Source organism: Lutra lutra, chromosome 2, assembly GCF_902655055.1.
Source record: "Lutra lutra chromosome 2, mLutLut1.2, whole genome shotgun sequence".
Taxonomy (NCBI): domain Eukaryota; kingdom Metazoa; phylum Chordata; class Mammalia; order Carnivora; family Mustelidae; genus Lutra; species Lutra lutra.
The window spans coordinates 210,411,592-210,420,318 of record NC_062279.1 but is presented as its reverse complement, the minus strand read 5'-3'; positions in this window follow the sequence as shown (position 1 = coordinate 210,420,318).

Below are 8,727 nucleotides of genomic sequence, written 5' to 3'. Positions count from 1 at the left end.
GTTCACAGGAGCATTATACATTATAACCAAAAAAAGGAACCAACACACATGTCTATCAGCTGATAAAGGGACTAATACACATGGTATATCCATCCAGTGGAATATTATTCAGCCATGAAAAGGAGGGGGGAAAAGTGTTAAGTGAAAGAAGCCAGACACAACAGGTTACACACTGTATGATTCCTTCTGTATGAAATGTCCAGAATGGTCAAATCCATGGAGACAGAAAGTAGACAGTGATTTAGAGTGACTGCTGAATGGGGTAATGAAATGTTCTGGAATTAGTGGTGATGGTTGCACAGTCTTGTGATACACACAAGAAAACACTGAATTGTGCACTTTCAAAGGGGAAACTTACGATATGAGAATTATATCTCAATTAAAAAATAGGATGGATCGACGGAGGGTTGGTTAGATGGATAGACATATGACAGAGCAAAATAGCAAAATGTTCGTTGCAGCATTTAGACAATGATTATACGGGTGTTCATTGTACAATTCTTTCCGCTTTTCTATGTATCTGCAAATTTTATAATAAAATGATAGAAAAATTATGAGTAGTTAACAACTTTTAAGATCAGTCTACCAACAAGTAGCAAAGACCTTTTTTAAAAAAATTAAAAGCAAAGTATAAGCAGAGGAGAGGTGACAGATGACAGATGACAGGTACCATAAGCCTTTGACCCAGCAAGTCTGCTGCAGCAGCTTACTCTAAGGAAATAATCATAGCTTACCTGAAAAAAATAAGTGTGTGCAAAGAAGGTTCCCAAAATGTTGTTTATCATAACAAAACGTTTGGAAATAAATGAAATGGACACTTTGACAGAAAGGAATCTCAAAGCGTACACTGAGGTATGTACTAAATATAAAACTTCACAAGCATTTTCCACAACGATTTTTATTTTGAGCCCATTCCATAGAAGGGGTAAATGCAATCTCAGTCGATGAAGACGTTTCCCTCTTCTATAGTCAGATCTGAGTTCTGGGGTGCATGCAGAGAGCAGGCAAGGGGTGGGCGGCACCAGTCCTCCAGACACCGCCCCCTCCATGTCAGCTGGAACTGACACTGGTCCCTCTGCCCCTTGGTGACCTCAAGCTCTGTCTGCCTGTTACAGCTTCATCACTATTTTGAAACACTTACTGTGAAAAAGTTAGTTATATCTAAAAATCCATTCACTGCACCAGAAGATTCCAGCCTTATCTTGGCCACGGAAGAAAAAGAATTGCTGTGAGAGTCTTTTAATACAATAAGGCTGCTTTAAAAAAATTTAAACATTGCCAGAGTACCTGGGAGGCCCAGTCAGTTCCGTTGCCAACTCTTGATTTCAGCTCGGATGAAGCCCCAGGATGGGCTCCACGCTCAGCGGGGAATCTGCCTGAAGAGTCTCTCTCCCTCTGCCCTTCCCCCACCAAAATAAATAAATTAATTAAATCTTTTTAAAAATTGAAAATTGCTTATTATCTACTTGTGTGAGCAAAATTTTATCAAGAATTTGGGAGTAGAGGGATGGGTAAAACGGGTGAAGGGGAGAGAGAGGTACAGGCTTCCAGTTAGGGGATGAGTGAATCTCAGGAATAAAAGGTTCAGCACAGGGATGTTGTCCGTGGTGTTCTAGTGGTGCCACACGGTGACAAGTGGTAGCTACCCTTGCCGTGGACCTGGTGTAACATACGGACTTGTCAAATCCCCATGTTGTACCTCCGAAACTAATGTAACACTGAGTGTCAGCTCTATTTCAAGTTTAAAAAAAGGGGTTTGAAGAGATTATCATTTGAAATTTTTCATCAAGACGGCAAATAGCCATTTGAGACACAACCATGGATATTAAAAAGTGTTGTTCATGAAATCAAACTCCAGTCTTTTGTTTAAAAAAATGGAAGAGACAATATGTGGAAGTTATTTAGCAAACATATGCTCTGCATTTATTTTTCTTATCGTAATTATACAACATACAAAATGGAAAGCATTTCTCACCAAGTGTATATATAGATTTCCTCCGAAGCATTGGCTTCCCCCAGAGTGCCGTGCAAATGCTGTAGTTGTCTGTGTGTGTCCTGATGCGTGCCAGGTCGGGAGACTGCTCCAGGAGGAAATGTTACCTCTCATGCACCTCCTACAATCTCCTTCATGGATTTAGGGTTAGGCTTTCGGAAGTGAAAGCGTTTTTTTCTTTCCCTTGCCTTTTCACCCCTACCGCTAGCCCCCCGCAATGAGCCTGACTACTTGTTTGAAAGGGAAGACCAGAAAGGAAAAACGAACACAGAGAGGTTGCTAAAAGGTTACAAATGTTCGGCTATAGGATGACGAGGTCGGAGGATCTAGTGTGAAACACGGTGACTACAGTCAATAACGCTGCATTGTATGATTGAAATCTGCTCAGAAAGTAGATTTTAAATGTTCACACACACGCACACAAAGATAAATGCATAAACCGATGGATGTGTTAATTAACTAGATGGGGGAATTTTACCACAATGTATGCACATATTAAGAAATCACATTGTGTACCTTCAACACCTTATCATTTTGTCGCTATACCTCAATCATGCTGAAATTAAAAAAAAATTTTAAGGGGGCGCCTGGGTGGCTCAGTGGGTTAAAGCCTCTGCCTTCGGCTCAGGTCATGATCCCAGAGTCCTGGGATTGAGCCCCACATCAGGCTCTCTGCTCAGCGGGGAGCCTGCTTCCTCCTCTCTCTCTCTCTCTGCTTGCCTCTCTGCCTACTTGTGAACTCTGTCAAATAAATAAATAAAATCTTAAAAAAAAAATGTTAAGGACATAAGCAATATCTATAAAACAACAGTTCTTAAACTGTGGTCCACAGTCCATGAAAAGTCCAGACAGCCTTGCAAGGTCAAAACTCTTTTCACGATAATACATAATAATTTCCATTTTCCTTCTCGCATTAGAGTACAGAGTAGTTTTCTGGAAGTTACGTATGTAATGTCACAACACGTTGATTACAGAGATTGATAGGAGAATCCAGCTGTCTCCTATTAAGCTAAATATAAAAAAGACCAACAGAATGTAGAACAATGCCGCCCTCCACACTGTGTTTGTTTCAGAGACAGTAGCTAGGGCTCCTGGGTAGCTCAGTCAGTTGGGCCTCCGGTTCTTGATTTCTGCTTATGTTATGATCTCAGTGTCATGAGATCCTGCATCAGGCTCTGCCCTGGGTGTGGGGACTGCTTGGGATTTTCTTTCTCTCTCTCTCTCCTCTGTGCTCGCTCGCTCTCTTTTACTAAAAAAATAAGTAAATAAATAAAAAGGAGAGAAAATATGGCTATCTCTCATGAAGATTGTGTTTATATTAATATCAAATGAGTTCATTATAGTTATTTTTAAATTAATTAAATATTTTTAACTTACTAAGTTTTCTAACGATTCTATTTATTTGAGAGAGAGAGAGAGAGCACAAGCCAGGGAAGGGACAGAGGGAGCAGCAGGCTCCCCGCTGAGCGGGGAGCCCAGTGAGGGACTTGATCCCAGGACCCTGAGATCATGACCTGAGCCAAAGGCAGATGCTTAACCCACTGAGCCACCCAGGTGCCCTAATTTATCAGTTTAATATCTAGTACATTAAATATCACAGATATAACACACACACACACACACACACACACACACACATTCTTTGGTAATCTCGGTAATTTTTAATTGCATAAAGGGGTCCTGAGACCAAAACCTTTGAGAACGACTGCCAAAGATTTACTCGGCCACACATCTAATATGGTAGAAAACTACGCAGTCATTGAAATGGTGCTTGAAAACATATTTACTAAATGAAAAGATACCGTCTTTACCCTTTCTTGCTGAGTGGGTATGATCCCACACTTAATTAAGACCGTGCGTGTGTCCACAGGAAAAATGTATGAAAGAATGCGTGTCAATTAATGCTATTGTCTCTAGGCTGTAATAGTGGGGAGATGTTTTCTTCCTTTTCTGTTCCTTTTCGGTATGTACCCGCTAACAATTTTTTATTGTGGTAAAAAAGGTCACATAAAATTCACCTTCCAACTGTCTTCGAGGGACGCTGCAGAATATCCTCCTCCGTAAATTCCTTCCTCACGACACACGGGCATCGGGTACCTGTCGCTGTGGCGCGACAGTCGCCCGGTCAGTCGCAGAGGGTCTGGCCCCGCCCGCGCCACCGCCCCCTGCAGCCGAGTCTGCGTGGAAGCCGGTCCCGACCCACGGAGCGCCGCAGCCCACAGCCCTGGAAGGTCAGGAGCCGGGGAAAGAGCCACCAGCCCTGTCCCGCCTTCGGAAAGTTGACAAGAGCTGGTTTGGTAGCGTGACTGTCAGTCCGCTGCCCCAAGTCCTTCGTCATTTTTTTTACCAAAGTTTATTTGTCTAAGTTGAAATTATGAGGCCATTTCTAGCATTTTGGAAGGTTCTTTAATGCAAGTTTCTCCTTCGGAAGTAAACGCGCGCCGGGCGGTGCCCGGAAGACCCCAGACCAGGGCAAGATGGTCTCTGTCAGCGCCCGGGACGCCCCCCGCTGCAGCTGACGGGACGGCGCGAGACCCGCCTTCCTCTCGCGCACTTTCCGTCTTCTCTTCGTCTCGTGACTAACGGCCTGAGGCGACAGGCCGCGCGCTGCGGCTTCCGCAGACCCTCGCCGCCACAGGCCCGGTCGCCCGCAGGAAGGCGCTTCCACCGCAAGGGCCGGCTCCTGCCGCCTCCCCTTCCTCCTCAAGCTTTTTATGTGGAGCCCACAGAACAGGAAACGCTCTTGCCTCACTTTATAGCTCTTCTTTCTTTCTTTTCTTTAAGTTCCTGGTTTTAATTCCAGGGACGTTAACGTGCAGTGTCGACGCGCGTTGGGGTGCAGCGGCTCAGCGACGGGGTCGGGCTCCGCGCGCTCCTCCGGGTCAGCGCACTCTTCCCTTCATCCGGCCCAGCAGCTCGCCTCCCCTCCCTACCCGGGCTTGTTTTCCAGTGAGTTAAGACTCTGTTTCCCGGTTTGTCTCTCTCCCTTTCCTTTGTTCGTCGTTTTGTTTCTTAAATTCTACATAGGAGTGAAATTCTGTGGTATTTGTCTTTCCTGACTGACTGAGTTCACTTAGCGTTGTACTCTAGCCCGGTCGTCGCAAACGGCCAGATCTCATTCCTTTTTGTGGCAGAGTCTTTCTCCGTTGCGTGCATGTACACACCACTGCTCCTTTACCCTCTGTTCATCAGTGGGCATTTGGGCCGCTTTCATGATTCGGCTGTTGTAAATGATGCAGCAGTAAACATAGGGGTGCACATGTCCTTCCGAATTAGTGCTTTGTTCTTTGGGTAAATACAGGTGGCATAGCACTTGTTTCTTTTTTTTTTAAAGATTTTATTTATTTATTTGACAGACAGAGATCACAAGCAGGCAGGGAGGCAGGCACAGAGAGAGGGGAGGAGGCAGGCTCCCTGCTGAGCAGGGAGCCGGTTCCCGGATTCGATCCCAAGACCCCGGGATCATGACCTGAGCGGAAGGCAGAGGCTTTAACCCACTGAGCCACCCAGGCACCCCCATAGCACTTGTTTCTTTCTTTCTTTCTTTCTTTCTTTCTTTCTTTCTTTCTTTCTTTCTTTCTTTTTTTTTTTTTTAACATTTTATTTATTTGAGAGAAGAGAGAGACAGTGAGAGAGAGCATGAGCGAGGAGAAGGTCAGAGGGAGAAGCAGACTCCCCGTGGAGCTGGGAGCCTGATGCGAGACTCGATCTCGGGACTCCAGGATCATGACCTGAGCTGAAGGCAGTCACTTAACCCACTGAGCCACCCAGGCGCCCCATAGCACTTGTTTCTTAAGAGAGTTGGAAACTAGATGCCAGGTCAAAAGTCAAGAACAGAGAATCTTGCCTATAAGTGCGTTATGGGAGATGTGGAATAATGTAGTACACAATCTGTGTATTCTGTAACACCTAACACTAGCGAACGACTCCTGCTCCCTCTTTCCCCAACCCAACCACTCCCCTATTTCCAATGCATTTCCTGGAACTCTTCCTTTTCTGCCCCAGGTTTATATTGTTTACACTGTTTACAGAGCCTGGGGGTAACAGTAAATAATGTCCCACTTAATTCACTTTATTGTGCCTTTTTAATAGGTTCTCCAGGGCCTTCATCATCCCAGAGACAGGAGACCAAGATTGGGCAGTCAGCTCTTCTCTGGGGACTTTTGGATAATCCCTCAGCCTACACCATAATAACCTGCCTGATGATTGTGGGTGTGTGTGACCTCTGGAACTTGTGAGTCCTTATTCTAAGGACATTTCCTGCTTCCTCCGACACCCTCTGGCTCACTTACTGGATCCAAGGAGCCATTTTCCTACAGACACAGAGAAATACGTATTTATAGGATATATATAAACACAAAGTCTTTAAAAAGATTTCATTCATTTATTTGAGAGAGAGAGCATGAGCAGGGAGGAAGGGCAGCTAGAGAGGGAGAAGCAGGCTCCCCACTGGGCAGGGAAGCCCCGCCAGGGGCTTGATCCCAGGACCCTGAAATCACTACCTGAGCTGAAGGCAGACACTTAACAGACTTAGCCACCCAAGCACCCCATAAACTTTTTTTCTTAAGATTTATCTATTTTAGAGAGAGAGAGAATGTGAGCAGGTGGAGGGCAGAAAGAGAGGGAGAGAAACAGACTCTGCATTGAGCCCAGAGCCCGACGTGGGGTCTGATCCCACCACCCTGAGATCGTGACTTGAGCTGAGTTGGGCAACTTAGCCGAACAAGAGTTGGGCACTTAGCAGCCTGAGCCATACAGGAACCTCCAGATATAAACTTGATAGCAGAGAATGTAAGCTACTGCTGCTTAGCTGAACACTTGGCACATGGTGGGCACCCAGTAAACATTCGAGTGACTGGACGAGTAGACAAATATGTGCGAGCACCTCGAGGAGCAGCCGGCACGAGGCGGGCTAACATCTTTCTCTCCAGACTCCGGCACATATCTGCTTTCAGTTTCCCCTTGTTTTAGAGTCCAGTCTGAGAACCAAAAAATTCAAACTAAAATTTAAACTTAATAAGTCTAACCCAATATCTCAAAACAATGCAGTTTATGTGAACTATTTAGACAGCCTAAATGGAACAAAAAATGCTTAGGAAATTACCCCCACTAAGGGATTTCTACATTAAGAAAAAATTTTAATTTTCTATACGGCTGAGTAAAATGATTATTTTCTGAAGACACCCCGAAATCAGCCTGTTGTCTCATGAGTGTTTCTAGTTGAGTAACTGTTGACCATTGTTGACCTTGTGTGAGTCCCTCAAAACCCAATGTCATTAGAGAAAATCAACCCAAAGGCCACATGGAAATGATACCACTTCATAATTATTAAATGATCCACATGAACTATGAACTGTCCTAGTTCATTTGAAGATTTTTCTTTTATTAAGATTTCATTTATTTATTTATTTATTTGATGGGGGAGGGGCATAGGGAGAGGAGCAGAGAATCTTTTTTTAAAATATTGATTGATTGATTGATTGATTTTAGAGCGCACACGAGTGGGAGGGGCAAAGGCAGAGGGAGGGAGAATCTCAAGCAGACTCTGTGCTGACTGTGGAGCCAGACATGGGCTCGTTCTCACAACCGTGAGGCTACCACCACGAGATCGTGACCTGAGTGGAGACCAAGAGTCCCATGCGCAGCCAACTGCACACTCAGGCCCCCTGAATATTTTCATTTCTAATTCATTCTCATCACATAACTTGGGAGTCATCAAATCTGTGTGACACAGTGGGAAAACCCTGGACTTGGAATCAGAAGACTGGGTCTAAATCTACAAGGTTATTGTGAAGATTAAATGAAATATTACTACTGATGAAAACATCTGTTGAACACCTACTTCATATTGTATATGGCGCTAGATGTGTTACATTAATTCTCAAAATAAGGATTGTGAAATATGCAGCATTATTGCCACTTCACAAATGAGGAAATAGGGTTCTGGGAGGCGGAAAAAGTGGCCAAGTTTCCACAACCTTTCAAGATGTGGGCTAGGATGCATGTAAGGGGCTCTCACTAGCGTGTGAGTAAACTGGAGCTCGCCATAAGAATGTGGATGTCAATGACCAAAGTGTCTCTGAAAGGATCATTCCTATTAATTTGACTTCTCTGGCATAATGGATCAAACCAACTTAGATCCAGGAGCCCGACACTCATCAAATCTCAACCACAGACCATCATGTGTGCAAGTTGCATTTCTTCGCTTCCTCATTTATGTTTTCCCAGTTTCCGCATTAGTAACTTAGATGTGAACTGCATTGACCCACATCTCAGGATGTCACGAGGTCTCAGTGTTTAGAAAAATTGCCAAGATCCACTTTTCAAATCACTCAAATATTTGAAAGAAACTGTTGTGAGTTTTGTCTTTTGAGGTGGCATTTGGGTCAACGTCATGGCAAAGGCAGAGAAAGAGCCTAGGCGTCTGCTTTCCCACCCCTGTGTGTACCACCACATAATCTCCTGGTGACTTGATGTTTCCGTATGAATTTTTTTCTTAGGTATTGTTTCAGGATATAAAGTTGATTCCGGTTGCAAAATAGTAACTGATACACCCACACAAACTCCAAACTGTCCCTATATAGTTAACTTTTAAGGTGCCTGAGAATAGAGCTATGCAAATTAGATATACATTTCAAAACTATCCATTCTTGTTTACCCATTTTTTTAAAAGTAAGCTTTATACCCAAAGTGGGGTTTGAACTCCTGACCTTGCGGCCAAGCGTTGCCATACT